This window comes from Zonotrichia leucophrys, chromosome 9, assembly GCF_028769735.1.
Source record: "Zonotrichia leucophrys gambelii isolate GWCS_2022_RI chromosome 9, RI_Zleu_2.0, whole genome shotgun sequence".
Lineage (NCBI taxonomy): Eukaryota > Metazoa > Chordata > Aves > Passeriformes > Passerellidae > Zonotrichia > Zonotrichia leucophrys.
The window spans coordinates 1,199,480-1,213,608 of NC_088179.1; positions in this window are offsets into that span (position 1 = coordinate 1,199,480).

Below are 14,129 nucleotides of genomic sequence, written 5' to 3' on the forward strand. Positions count from 1 at the left end.
TTCTGATGTTTAATAAGGGACAGTTTTATGAAGGACCCTTTCCCTCAGGAGGAGCATTAGCTAAGTCTATTTTCATTCCCTGACTACCTACTTGTGAACTCTGCTAACTTCTGCCCCACTCAAATTTTGCTGAGATTGGCCAGAATGTTCAAAAATTATTGGGAAGGAGTTAGAGATGCAGCAAGAACATGTAAGTATAGAAAATAATAAAAACAAACAAGTCTAAAACCAACAACAACAAAACCAACAAAAACCCACAAAAAAGTCAAAACCAAACAAACGAACAAACAAAACCACACCCACCGTGTAATTTCCAACAAACACTTAAGGTAGCTGGAAAATAGCTGTGAAGGGAGTCAGCCAGGTCCCCTCACAGAATTCTTGGTCAATTCTTGTCCACTGGTAAAACCCCTGTCCCACACTCTGTGTACCAAGGCCCAGCCCCTTCTTCTGTCAAAATCTTCCTATAACCATAATAAGTCATGGTGAAAAAGAACTCAAAAAGACAGAGGAACCTCAAATTTGGTTTTCCAGACTGAACATTCTCATGCTTAAAACAGTAGTTACATGTTGTCAGAGTACATGGAGAGTGTTATAACCAGAGTAGTAGCATATTTGGCAGGCAACAATTGCATCTAACCACTACAAAATTGTTACAAGAAGATATATCTGATAATCTTCTCCCCCTTCACTGGACCATTTCCTTAGGGGCTGTGCTTTGGAATCCAGAGAAAACCCTCTTCTGAAGAAAACACCCATGTCTTAGAGCTTCCAGCCTGTGGTATGAAAACACAAGTGTCACCTCCAGAAGCAGCCACAATTTCACGGAAGATTTTTAGGAGTCAGCACCTAAGAAAGAGGTCATAATTGACTCCCTGCACCCTTTTTTTCCTCAAAGGGTGGCAAAAGAAGGCAGAAGTGCCCCTACACTTCCTTGTGAGCACAGGCTAATGGCTAGAAAATTCATTCATATTATAGGAAGACCAGATTTCCTCTTTTCCCTAGGAAAGGATTCATCCCATACTGTTGCACAGCCTGACCATCGCCCATAATTACAGGAAGATAGTACACTCCTACACTGTTTATAATCAGAAGAAAAAAATCAAAATAAATTAGGAAATAAAATCAAACTAATTTCCTATTCCCTTTACAGGCAATGAGCTGAGCCAAGGACAGCAAGATTATGAACACAGAGTGATACATCTATTGAATAGCAAAGAATTAAGGCCCTGTGCCCTAAACTGTAGGAAAGTGATTTAATATTTCACTTGGGATCCATTCTCATGCATTACATGACATGTAGAAGTTCATAGCAAGAGCAGTTGGAAGCTCTGTACAACCCAGCACTCAAAAATACAGAGACAAGAAATTGAATTAAAGGTTTGTTTCACCATTGTTTTGCCTTTTGTACAGATTTCAGACTGTTTAAAAAATACCAGGTGAGCTGACAGAAAATGCTTAAGGTATAATAAATAACAGGGAAATCACCAGCTGGTTTTGATATTCAAAGGTACAGAATATTACTGAAATATGGTAAATGATTGAAACAGAATCAAGTCAACTAAATTTATGTTAATTCTGAATTAAAAGAAAGATTTGAAGTCTCTTCCCTCATCCCCACAAGTCATGGTGACCTCTGAAAATGGAAGCCTCCCTCAGGGAAACAGGAGTGGGAAATTTCCCAGATGTCTACAAAGATGCTTCCTGAACTCTGACAGGCTTATTGCACGTGTTCCCATGGCACATTGGTGGAATTTGATTATTTTGTAACTAAACTTCGTATCAAACTGCATGAAAGCCCACTCAGATTGGTTTCTCACCTGCTAAACACAGTCTCTCCTTCTGTCCATGTTAATTTACAGAAGGGTGAGCTCCCCTGGCACAAAGGACACATAATTCTGTCTGGGGAGCACTGATGAGGAGTTACAGGGAGTCACTGATATTTTCCAAGCCATGAGCACCTGGGGCCCTGTCTGTAGCCAAGAGCTGCAAACATTCAGGTGTATGAGAGATGCACACAAGCTGTTACAAATGTGCTTCTGTAACACAGCAGAACCATTCCAGTGCTGCTGGCCTTCCCTCCCCTCCCACTGCAGCAGCATTGCTGGGTTCTGCCAAGCTGCAGAACCTGAGAAAAAGAAACACTGTGCTGGTTTTGTTCTAGTGAAAGGGAAGAAGAAAAAAATTAGCACTTTTTGAATGGATTAGGACTTGGAAGAGATTTAAGTCATGGAAGAGTGTCAGGAAATAAGAAAGTGAGGTCTCAAATCTAAACAGTCTTTAAGAAAGCTCAGCAAGAAAGAAGCATTAATAAATTAGAGGTTTAGTTATCTTCTTGGCTTAGCCAGGGCATTGTAAGGTTCTCAGAAAGCTTTCTGAAGAAATTTGTGATTTCAACAAAAGCTACATTACCTCTCCTTACTCTGCTTTATAGTAGTATGAGTTGTTTCTTCCCAACTAGAAACAATTAAATGCACTGTGCAAATATCAGGCTGTATGCTAGCACATAAAATCACAGACAGAAAAATATCTTTTAGCGTATGTACTTTAAGAATTCTTCCTGTTGTCCAAGAAACTATCCAAAAAAAATGGAACAACCATTTATCCTATAGAATACCTCATGCACGTTGTGCAAAGCCATTGTGTGCAGACCACTCAACATTTTGTGCACACTTCACAATTAATATATTTAAAAATCTCTGCACAGGCAGAATCCTGGGGATTCATCATGTGCAGACCACTCAACATTTGTGCACACTTCACAATTAATATACAAAAAAATCTCTGCACAGGCAATGAGTCCTGGGGACTGAAGCTGTTGCACACACCCAAAGCAAACCTAGGTTTGTAGCCACAAATGAGTTTCTGCCTCTTTCTGTAATATAAGCACGGCTCTTAAAACCTACAACTCAATGGTTGTAAATAGTTCAAACCACAAGAGAACCAATCAAATGAATCTGCAACCAGACAAGGTGCAACCTTCCCCAGCCTGGACCAGCACTCCTCAAAATCATCTGGAAGTGTGTGTTGACCAGGACTCTGCCTCACAAGTTGGCTCTGGCATCTGCCCTGGGGCTGTTCACTCCATCCCCATAGCTGTGTGGATGCCTAGCCCTTTTCAGTCAGCGTCACAAAAGATCCCTGCAGAAAAAATACCAGAAAAAGTCCTATGAAAGGGTCTCTATCTGCCCCCTAATGCAAGCAATTGGCACCACAGGATAAATGCTACATACAGACAAGAGCAAAGACATTACAAATATGGAATATGCGTATAACAAAGCTCTCTAGCAATCCAACACATAATTCAGTTAGTGGTGTTCAGTTTACATTTTGATGTTTTATTTTATGCTGTCAAAAAACCTGATGCACTACTGCCCCAAAGCTGCCATGCACATAGAAGAGAGGGCTTGCTGCTGCTGAGGCACCACCTGGTCCCACTCTTGTGGTCTCCACCCCATCCTCATCACGGACCTCCTCTCCTTCTTCTTCAGAACTCACATACTTCTGAAGAAAAACCAGCCAGTAAATATTGCCTTGACACTTGTTTTGATCTGTATGGTGATCCGTCCATCAACTAAATGCCTACCACAGTAAGATTTGAATGCACAAACAGAGAAACAAAGATCTATTGCACATTCTAAATTAACCAATATAGCCTTGTTACACCATTGGAACCAGCAGCATTTGAAGCTCAAATGTCTCACTGCTTCCCTGCTTAAACATAAAACCTTAAATCATATCACTTCTGCAGAATTCAATGTTTCTCTGCTTGGACCTGAACATTACAGTAGCTTTCTGCAAGGAATTAAATTGAAGGAACTATAGTTTTTATACCTGTTCCATTGTCTTGTTCCTATCCAGTAATACATCAGGCAAAAATATTTTTATTAGATGTGGCCAGATCAAATTAAAATCAGTCCCACCACAACTTCAAAAACTCCATTATATTTGAAAAATGTTCCAAACCCTCACCCAATTCTTTACTTTTATAAAGAATTTTATAAATACATTCTAGTGCTCATCCAACACAAGAAATTAATGTAAATCAGCGAAGAACATGACAAGAAATTGCACATAGAAATTAATCTAAAATAATTTTGAAACACTTGTAATTATCTAAAAGTGTACAGAGATAAACTGGCTAGCAATTACTAATGTATTGCTTCTTGTAGTACTCCATGAGTAGCCCTTACAAGTTTTCCCTTGTTAGATCTCCTGTTTTGGGGTACAACATCAATATTTACAAAATTCCTGCTACTAATAAACTATGAAAGAAACTGCATGGTACATAGCAATGAATTCTCAAATCCTTCAGAAGAGATTTTGATCAATCTGTATTTTAAGCACATAAAAAGTTAACTAAAAATATCACAGACTTGTACTGAAATTTCTTACCTTGCAGAGTTCCAGCAGCAGCCAGCATATCAGGTACACTGTCTGAGTGAGCTTCACTCTCATATATTGCTCAGGCAAACAGGTAAGGTACATTTGTCCCAAATCCAGCTCTTCATGGACAGCACAACTGCCAGCATTATTAATATCTTCTTCCCCACCCTCTTGTCTTCCTTCCTCCTCTTCTGCTGGTGCACCCAAACATCTACTGAACTCCATTTTAAAAACGTCTGTTGTGTCACACCCCCAGGCCCCCCTCCTTCTCCACAGAGCTTTCCAGAGACAACTCAGGAAAGTTTTAATTTCATATCAGTAATGATATTCCCTGATCCTCCACAAGTATGTAGCCTTGTCTTTAAGCCAACCCAGAAAGTTCAGGCTGTGGTAGAATAAACTTTCTTCAAACTGTATTGGCTTTTTGCCTTTCTCTTATTAAACAACCTCTTGCAAATGTGTGTACAGCTACAAGACAAATATAGCACCAGCTAGCCTTGTCATAGAGCACAAGAATACTCCTGCTGTTGCCAAGAGAGGAGAGAAAGATCCCATTTATTTAAAGAGCAAGTCCTCAGCATCAGGACTTCGGTTCATTTTTCCATCAGAAGATGAAAAATCTGTTATCTTAGAAAACCTTTTTTTTGTCAACTGTGTTTCCTCAGAACAAATCCCAATTCTGTAAAAAAAAATATGCTCTTACGGAGGTGGGGTTTTTAATTCCAGAGACTTGCAGCCACAGTAATTCATTGTTTGTGATATCACAGATGCCAAGCTTGTGAAGACTACAAATTTCAAAAGAAAAATGAGGTCTTGCAGATGGACTGGAGCCAAGGCATTCTGAAATAATGAACAGGCCTTCCATAGGCCAAAACATGAAGAAAATATGCAAGCGATCAACTAAGTAATCTTTTGTTAAACATTAAGCAGCTCATCTCTTCCTTGTGACAGCTCAAACTTGAACATTAAGAAAAATTTCAAAGACCTTTAGCCTACTCTTAGTTAAAAGACCTAAAAATTTAGGTTTAGCTGTTTCAATTATCAAAATTCAACAGCATCAACAGCTATAAGGCATTATTTTAATGAATTGGATTAACTTGACTGGTAACTTAATGCAAAAACTTACACTTTCTACAAATTATTTCCCCCACCATGGAGAGGAGTAAAGGAAGATACCAGTGTGGTTTGCTGAAGAATTGATCAAGAGTTCCAGAATCTTGGAACATTGCCCTTTTTAACATATAGAGGATGTAACACCCAAAGGTTCCATCATCTTGAACCACCTTCAAGCATCCCATGGCAGTTATTCAGTAAATGCTTACCATCCAATTTTACAGTCCTTAATCAAATTAAACACCACCTTGACCTAATCTCAGTGTCTTTAATTGGGCTTCATGTGTCATACATTTTATTATTAGAATGGGTGTTTCAGAAAACAAAAGGTAAAAGCAAAATTGCTAGACACCCATATACAGTCTGTCCACAGGAAAAGGCAAATGAACTGCAGAAATCATACAGGTTTCTTTTGTCTGATACATTTTGCAAGGTGTCTGGCTCACCTGGTTCCTCTGATGGGTACAGCTGCCGCTCTTTCCCTCTTTTCATGCTCACACAAATTTGAGAAGGAGAAAATACAACAAATTGGAGAGCCAAACCTCCCTGAGATAGATTGCTAGAGCAAAGTGGAACATAATTTCTCTTCCTGCAGGCAACCCTGAGTACAGGTGCTGAAGGCAGGCTGGCTCTAGCGGCTGCAAAGGAGTTGGACAGCATCCCAGTGCTCACTCCTCCTGGCCACATCCCTCTGCTGTCAACAGCATGAGCCTGCAATTCCCACACAGTGCTTGCTCTGATAACACAACTTGTGAGTAATCCTCAGCAGCACTCCCCACGTTTCCCACCTGCAGGGGATTAGGGCTCCACTCCTGAACCCAAGTGTCAGCAGGCAGGGTCCTTGTGTCCCTGCACAGGGACAAGCCAGCACTCCTCAGCCCTAAGCACAAAAGCAGAGTAGCTCAAGGGGAGGAAACCCCCACAGCTCTGCCTGCTCTCCTGTCCCTAGGGGGGAGAAGATTACTACCATTGTTTAGAAGCAATTGTGGCCGTGCCAAAAGCCTGCTCGCTGCTGCTGCCAATTTAAACACAGATAAAGAATGCTTGACATAGAAAATGATAGGAAAGGAGAAGTCAAACCAAAGAAATGGCAAGAAGCAGATGACTGAGGCATCTTAATAAAATTGTAGAACATTGTCAGCTGAGAAAATTACAAGGGTGGAGGCAGACGAGGCAGATGAAAACTGCATGTATTACTAAGGTTCTCTTTGTCTGTTCCCAGGAGGACATGACATTGCCACATACTGACACAGCCATATTATTTTCATCTTTTGTTGCCTCCCAATTCTTTGATTCTGACCACTAAGAAGTTTCTGCATGAGCTATTTTCAACCCTAGTATTTCTTCTCTAATCCTTGGCATTTGTGATGTGAATAATGAGATATGAACCAACAAAGACAAGTCTGCCTAAGCTATTTTCCAACCCTGGGAGTGCAAATGGAATGACAGTTAAAATAAGATCCATTTACTACATCCTTCAGATAGTCAGCATTCACCTTCATCCCCAGCATTTCTATCCCAAGCAAAAGCCATGACAGCAGCTCTCAGCAATTTCAGGACAATAAATCACATAGACTTGGACCAAGCCTTAAGGGTCCATGATCTGGAATCCTTCAGGGGAGTTAAAAAGCAGTCTGCATGCAGTGTCCAGATACTGGCTTTGCTTGTTTTCACAGTGTTCAGTATCTCATATGGCTTCAAACCTTAAGATAAAACAAGTATTCAAAATAGTAACTTTTTGTTATAACTTGATGAGAAATTTTTGCAATTATGAAGAATTAATTTTAGCACCACACTGGGATAAGTATTTTTCCCTTCACAGCCTGTAGTCACAAGTCAAATTTTTGTTTTCTGTTGGACTTGATTCACATTTAGAAATAGTTTTTCTTGCCAGATACGATTACTGAGCAGCTCCTCCAGCTTTGTTAGTACAAAGTGTAGTTGAGAAGAATGGGTCCAGCTTTTTTGTTTTTGCTATTTTAAATTTAAAATTATTCATAGCAGAAGCATGTTACACTCCAGAGGAGTACATGTAAGCTCTTGGCAGCCAATACCCAGTTCCTTGCTCAGTTCTGCTCAGCCTGAAGAACAGCTGCTTACAAGAGTTCTAGATAGGAATTTATTTCCCTATCTCAAGATTTTATAACAATCTACTCTGCCCCTTCAAAGAAACAAACAACCCTCCCACACAAAAAAAAGCCCACAACAAAAACCTGAACAAACAAACTAAAACAAAAACACTCAAACATTCAAACAAAAAGCATAACAAAACCCCAAAGAACCTCACAGGTTTTATTTCTATTATCCTCACCTCTTACCTCACTGTCCCATGTGTTTCTAAGGGTATTGTAAAGAGAATTTCTGCAAAAGGAGCTCAGAAAGTAACTTCTAAAATCCTCAAGCCGTTGTTTTTGTAGCCATCCTGACTTATCCCTGGCTTGTTAAAAACCTTCAGTATTACTGCAGCATTCAGTAGCTAAGTCTGAGGTATTTAAGAGATCAAACAAGTTTGACATTGAAATAGTCACAATTCCTTATTAATAACTGGAGGCAGTAGAGAGGAAGCCAAGAAATTTCAGAAGAATGGGATTTTCAAAGGGCAAGCTGCTAAAAGCTGATGGATGGACATGTAAGGTAACATTTTTCAGACGCAAGGGAACATGACACAAAGCAGTTGAGAAGCTGTTTCAGTTATGAAGAGCAAATGGTGACAGTATTGAGATGTCAGTTTACCTGATCACCTAGCTTAAGAAGTCAATCCACAAAAACAATTCATTGGTTGTTTAAACTTTGTGCTTTCCCTGCCAGATTCTACAACGGTATATTTTTGAAGTGGGGAAGAGAACACAGCACTGACATTACACTTCCAGCTCCACAGGCTCCAGCAATTTTAATTAAATCTCAGAGCCCAGGAATGCAGTTAACATTGACTTTACTCAGCTGATTGCTCAGCCCTGGTGTTCCCCCAGCAGGTTTGTATAGCTGAAATAGATGTCTCAGGGTTGTGTATCATAGTAAAGCTCCAGTTCAGAATGATTTACAGTACATATCTAATTGCATGTAGGGTACCATTTGAGTTTATATGTACATAATCTATGCATATTTACACTACTTACCATAGGTATGTAGCTGATATAAGCAGGTTTTAGGTAACTGATGGTAACAGGCTCTATAGTGCTCACTTGAATGGCCCACTGAAATGGCAATAAACAGCATTTTAAACTCCAATAAACTGTCCAGAATCTGTATAAATAAAACTTTCAAACAGTGTACAGCCCATTTCAGTCCTATCATGAGTGATTATTCCTTTTATCTAACTTAGCTCTAGCAATAACAGTAGCAATCAGACACTTTTAACCTGGTACTAATATAAATGGTGTCTAGAATATTTGCCAAAAATAAGTATAAATCATGCCACCTCTCACTGCAAGTTATTTTATCATGAGCACAATGGAGATTTCTCTACTTGTTTGTGATTTTTTAACTGGAAGAATACTTTTTTCATTAGTATGGTTTAGATACAGGGGAGAGACTAAAATAAATCCTTCCAGAAGGAGAGAGCTTAGGACAGGAATCAGAATGTAACCCTGTCCATTGCTGGTGAGGATTTCACTTCTTTATTAAGTGCAGAGCCTTGTCCTTTCCTGCTCAGTGACCACCTCAGGTGCCCAGTGACCACAAGCCAAGTTTCAGAACTGGCAAGGTAAGGGTTCCTCTCCCACCACCAGAAAGAAGTTTCTTGAGTCTGTATTTCAGAACATTCTATATTTCTACCACAACTGTGATGGTCAGAAACCTATTTAAAACAAGAGCCCTGGCTCCTCAAAAGTTGCTTGATTATGCAGAGGGAAGCATTAGGGAACAAGAGTATCTCTCTTGTTTGGAGGTATCAGTTTTATCACAAGCAGCACTGGTGCCCCATACACTTTCCAGTATTTCTGCAGCAGCTTCATGGCTCTCTTGAACCTCCAGAACCTCTCATCCTCCAGCCTTGCCTGAACCCCCTCTCCCCTTTCATTACCCAAGCTTTACATGCCTTAAGGAAACAGGATGCAGCTAACCCTCAGGGAAGCTGTTCTTTCCTGCCTTTCTCACTGCCTCTTGCTAAAAGATTTTGATTTGTTGCTATTGGTAGGGCTAAAGGCACTGGAGTTCTGAGTAAAAAAATGCATTTTGGCTACCAGAAATCCTAAAAGGAGCTACAGGGGACCCCTAAGGAGAATTCTTCAACTGTCTGAGAAATCCTCCCCAAAAAGTCAAGGACTCATGACATTTGTGATTGCTTTGAACTTCTAGCAATCCTGCAGTAGTGCTTCCATTTATGCTTACATTTTAGCATCTAAGAAGGCAGAAAAGCCTCCCTAATGTGCACAGGGAAGAGATGCACTGTAAGTAACTGGCCTTCCTGTGGTATTTGATGGACTGTTTCCATCTGGCTGGACTATTTCCCAGCACACTACGCTGAGCTTTGTAGCACTTTATACTTATTCACAAATGCACAGGAGTATTTAGAGCTATTTCTTGCATGAGTTAGTCATTGCTGGATGGCCATCCAGTAAAACCTCCACTGGGATGAAAAGAGCAGACATCTGTCTGCGTGGAACTGAAGGTGTGACATGTAAAAGCACCCAAGATGGTGCTAGTTAACTATGCCCAGAGCAGTAAAGCTCCAGACTTAGCTCAGGCTGTGCAAAATCCACTAAGAATTAAAAAAATCCACTGAAATTGATCTGGTAGCCAGTGTGCATGCAGATACATCAGCAATATCAGTGGGTGAAAAGCCAGGAAAAGCAGATCCCCACACAGTGTTCTGGGGAATGTGTGTACATTGAAGCCACATTTGCTTTTCAATTAAGAGAAAAAACTGAGTGCCATGAAAGACACAAGGCTCTCTCAGATGAAAGCCTCTATGAGCTTAAACCATATTTACCTAAATGCAGATGACCAAAACCATAGTTTATGTGAACAGCAGAAACCACATAAGCCTCAAAAAGCCAAACTGGGAATACTTTTCAGAGAAAACAACCTTTTTTTAGCATATTCTGACACATGGTGCTTGAGATGGGTCAGCAATGTCCCAGGAACAGGAGTTCACTCTGTGCTTATACATTTGGTTCTTGTCCCAGCAAGCTTGGAGAGGTGTGAAAATGAAAACTGGCTGTGCTGAAAGTTAGCCAGGCTCCTCTGATCATCAAGGAAGTTCAGCTCGGGTTTCAACCAGCAGCTTGTGGTTTGGCATGAAAGAGACTATTCTAGTTCATAGCAGGATGTAAACACCCTGGGCAAGTATTACTCTTCTTTGGAGACCTCTGGCCACCTGCTCAAGCATTCATCCTCACTCCAAACTTTTTACAAGAGCCCTGGGATTTGGTGTGGAGGAGTGGCAGTGAATACATGTTTTCTGCACTGAGATAGCTTTGAAATCATTGCTACATGTGCTGGGGCAGAGGGGGAAAGCGAGCACGTTTCCACACACGCTGCTGGGCCTCTGCCCGAGGGCCTCATGCCCTTTTAGCTCACATCTCCCAGCCTCTGCCACCCCGAGCTACCCCACACAGCCCTCGTGCCCCAGCCAGAGCAGGGCCCTGGAGTATGCTGGCAGATCACCAGGATCTCTGAAAAACACATGCTCTCACAGAAAAACACATGCTGCTGGCACCTGAGAGCCTCGCCCCAGCCCAGCTCTCATGGGGCACTCTAGAGCAATCTCCTCCTGAGGGGTTCCTGTGCAGCCTTCCAGAGGGGCTGTGGGGTGAACTCACTCCCCAGTGATGTCCTGGGAGTCACAGAATTAATAAAGTTGGAAAACACCTCTGAGATCTCTGAGTCCAACTCTGAGATCATTGAGTCCAACCTATTGCCTAACACCACCTAATCACCTCAACCATGGCCACATCGTCTTTCCTTATACCTTCAGGAGCAGTGACTCCACAACCTCTCAGGGAAGTCCTGAGTCCATTACAACTCTTTCTGTGAAGAATTTCTTCCTAGTGTTTAACCTGAACCTCCAGCACAGCTTAAGGCTGTCCTCCCATCATCCTCCTGCCCCTTGATCCCTGAGAGCAGGGCCGGCCCCACCTGGCCACAACCTCCTGAGCAGGGCCACAAGGTCCCCCTGAGCCTTCTTTTCTCCAGTTCCTTCAGCTGCTCCTCATGGCATTTGTTCTCCAGCCCCTTCCCCAGCTCCATTCCCCTCTCTGGAGTGGTTCCAGCCCCTCAATGTCCTTCCTGAATTCAGGGGCCCAGAATGGGACACAGCACATGAGGTGTGGCCTCATCACAGCCCTGGTCCTGCTGGCCACACTGTTGCTGACACAGGCCAGGTGCCTTTGGCCTTCTTGGCCACCTGGGCACACCTGGGCTCATATTCAGCCACAACTGACCAGCACCCCTGGTGGCCCAGACTTTTCCTCTGGGCCACTCTCCAGCCTCTCTGTCCCCAGCCTGTAGTGCTGCAGGGGGCTGGTGTGGGAATGTGTGGCACTTGGCCATCTTGTACCTCATGCTGTTGACTTCAGCCCATCCATCGAGCACATCCAGATCCTTCTTCAGAGCCTTCCTATCCTCCAGCAGTGGAAGAGCTGAGTCGTTTCCCCACAATACTGCAGGGAGCTGCCTCCCCACAGCACTGAGGGAGGTGGGACATGGCCCCACTCAGCTGCAGCAGCGACCCCGCCACTCTCGAGGGAGCAGAAGGTCGGCGCCCTCAGGCTCCTTCCCAGCCCTTCCTCCAGGAACACCAATCCCTCCTGCTTAGTCCCCGTGCGTGATTTGGGGGCCACATCGGGGAGGCAGCTGTGAACAGCATCCCACCGAGGAGTGCTGTGAGGGGCGGGTGGGCACAGGTGCCATGAGGGACGGGCAGGCGGCACAGGTGCCATGAGGGGCAGGGGGCACAGGTGCTGTAAGGGGCAGGGAACGCAGGTGCCATGAGGGGAGGGGGAGCACAGGTGCCGTAAGGGGAGGGAGAGCACAGGTGCTGTAAGGGGCAGGGAACGCAGGTGCCATGAGGGAAGGGGGAGCACAGGTGCCATGAGGGACAGGGGGCACAGGTGCCATGAGGGATGGGCAATCACAGATGCAGTGAGGGGAGGGGGAGCACAGGTGCCATGAGGGGCAGGGGGCACAGGTTCTATGAGGGGCAGGGGGCACAGGTACCATGAGGGGCAGGTGATCACAGGTGCCGTGAGGGGCAGGGGGAACAGGTGCCGTGAGGGAAGGGGGAGCACAGGTGCCGTGAGGGATGGGCAATCACAGGTGCTGTGAGGGGAGGGGGAGCACAGGTGCCATGAGGGGCAGGGGGCACAGGTGCCATGAGGGGCAGGGGGCACAGGTGCTGTGAGGGGCAGGGGTACAGGTGCCGTGAGGGGCAGGGAACGCAGGTGCCATGAGGGGCAGGAAGCACAGGTGCCGTGAGGGGCAGGGGGCACAGGTGCCATGAGGGGCAGGGGGCACAGGTGCAGTGAGGGGAAGGGGGCACAGGTGCCATGAGGGGCAGGGGGCACAGGTGCCATGAGGGATGGGCAGGTTCAGGTGCCGAGCAGGTAAATCCCCGTGGTGAAATCTATCCCCTGGATAGTTTGGTTCAAGGCAGGCATTGGCGGCCCGAGGATCCGGGGCTGCCTTTGAGAAGCATCCTCATGGACAGGTGAGAGGTCAGGGGTGAGCCTTGCTCTCTACAGCGTGGCAGAGTCTCTCGAGTTTCTGCGTTCAAAGCACACAGGTTCAGGTGTGTGCTTCACGTTACTGGGTGCCGTGGTAGAAGCCGGGATCTGGGGCACAAGCTGCTCACCTGGAAACAGCTGGGGCTGTTTGTAGGAGATGTGTGGCAGAGGCTGACACTGTGTGTGATGGGGTGAGCGCTCCGTGGGTGAGTGTCACATGTGCCACAGAGCAGAGCAGGGCTCTGCAGCGTCAGGTGAGGGCTCCAGCCCCCTTGTGGCTCAGCCAGAAGGTACCGAGGAGCACCGTGGGTGTTATCTGACACATCCCTAGCACACCGCCTGGTGGGTGTTTTGTAGTGTTCTGTCAATTTCTGCAATGACAGCAACATGCCTTTCTTTGCTCCATGTGTATTAAACAAGATGCTCCTTCTTAATGCATCAACTGAGCCCTGTTCCTTTCATTCTCATTATCATTGCCCTCCTCATTACTCCAGATGCCCCTTCTAAAGGATCCCTGGTAGGAATATGTGGGTTGGTACTTTGTTGCACTTGTATGACTGCTGTTGCGTTTCAGGTTGTGCCAGCTTTCATTATATTGGTGTTCCATCATGGAAAAACTGGGCTCCTTCCTTCCATTTCTGCAATTTTCTACTTAGGAGCATTAATGCCGGGTTACAACTATGCTTACATTAAGCAAATTGTTAAAGAGACTTTAAAAGTCCTTGTAATTGAGTGACAGATGCTTATGACTGAATCAATTTAAATATTCAATATAAGACTATCAGGATAAGACTACTAAGTATTTTGATCTTGATATTCTGATTCTGCCAGTGTTGATTGACTGATAAGACAGTCCTCTACAGAGGAAAAAAATTAGAGAAGTGAATTTTGCCTCTTTATCCATTTGATATAGGCTGGGGATTTAAAGAAAATAAATTATTCATAAGCAGTAGGAGGGGGTTTTTT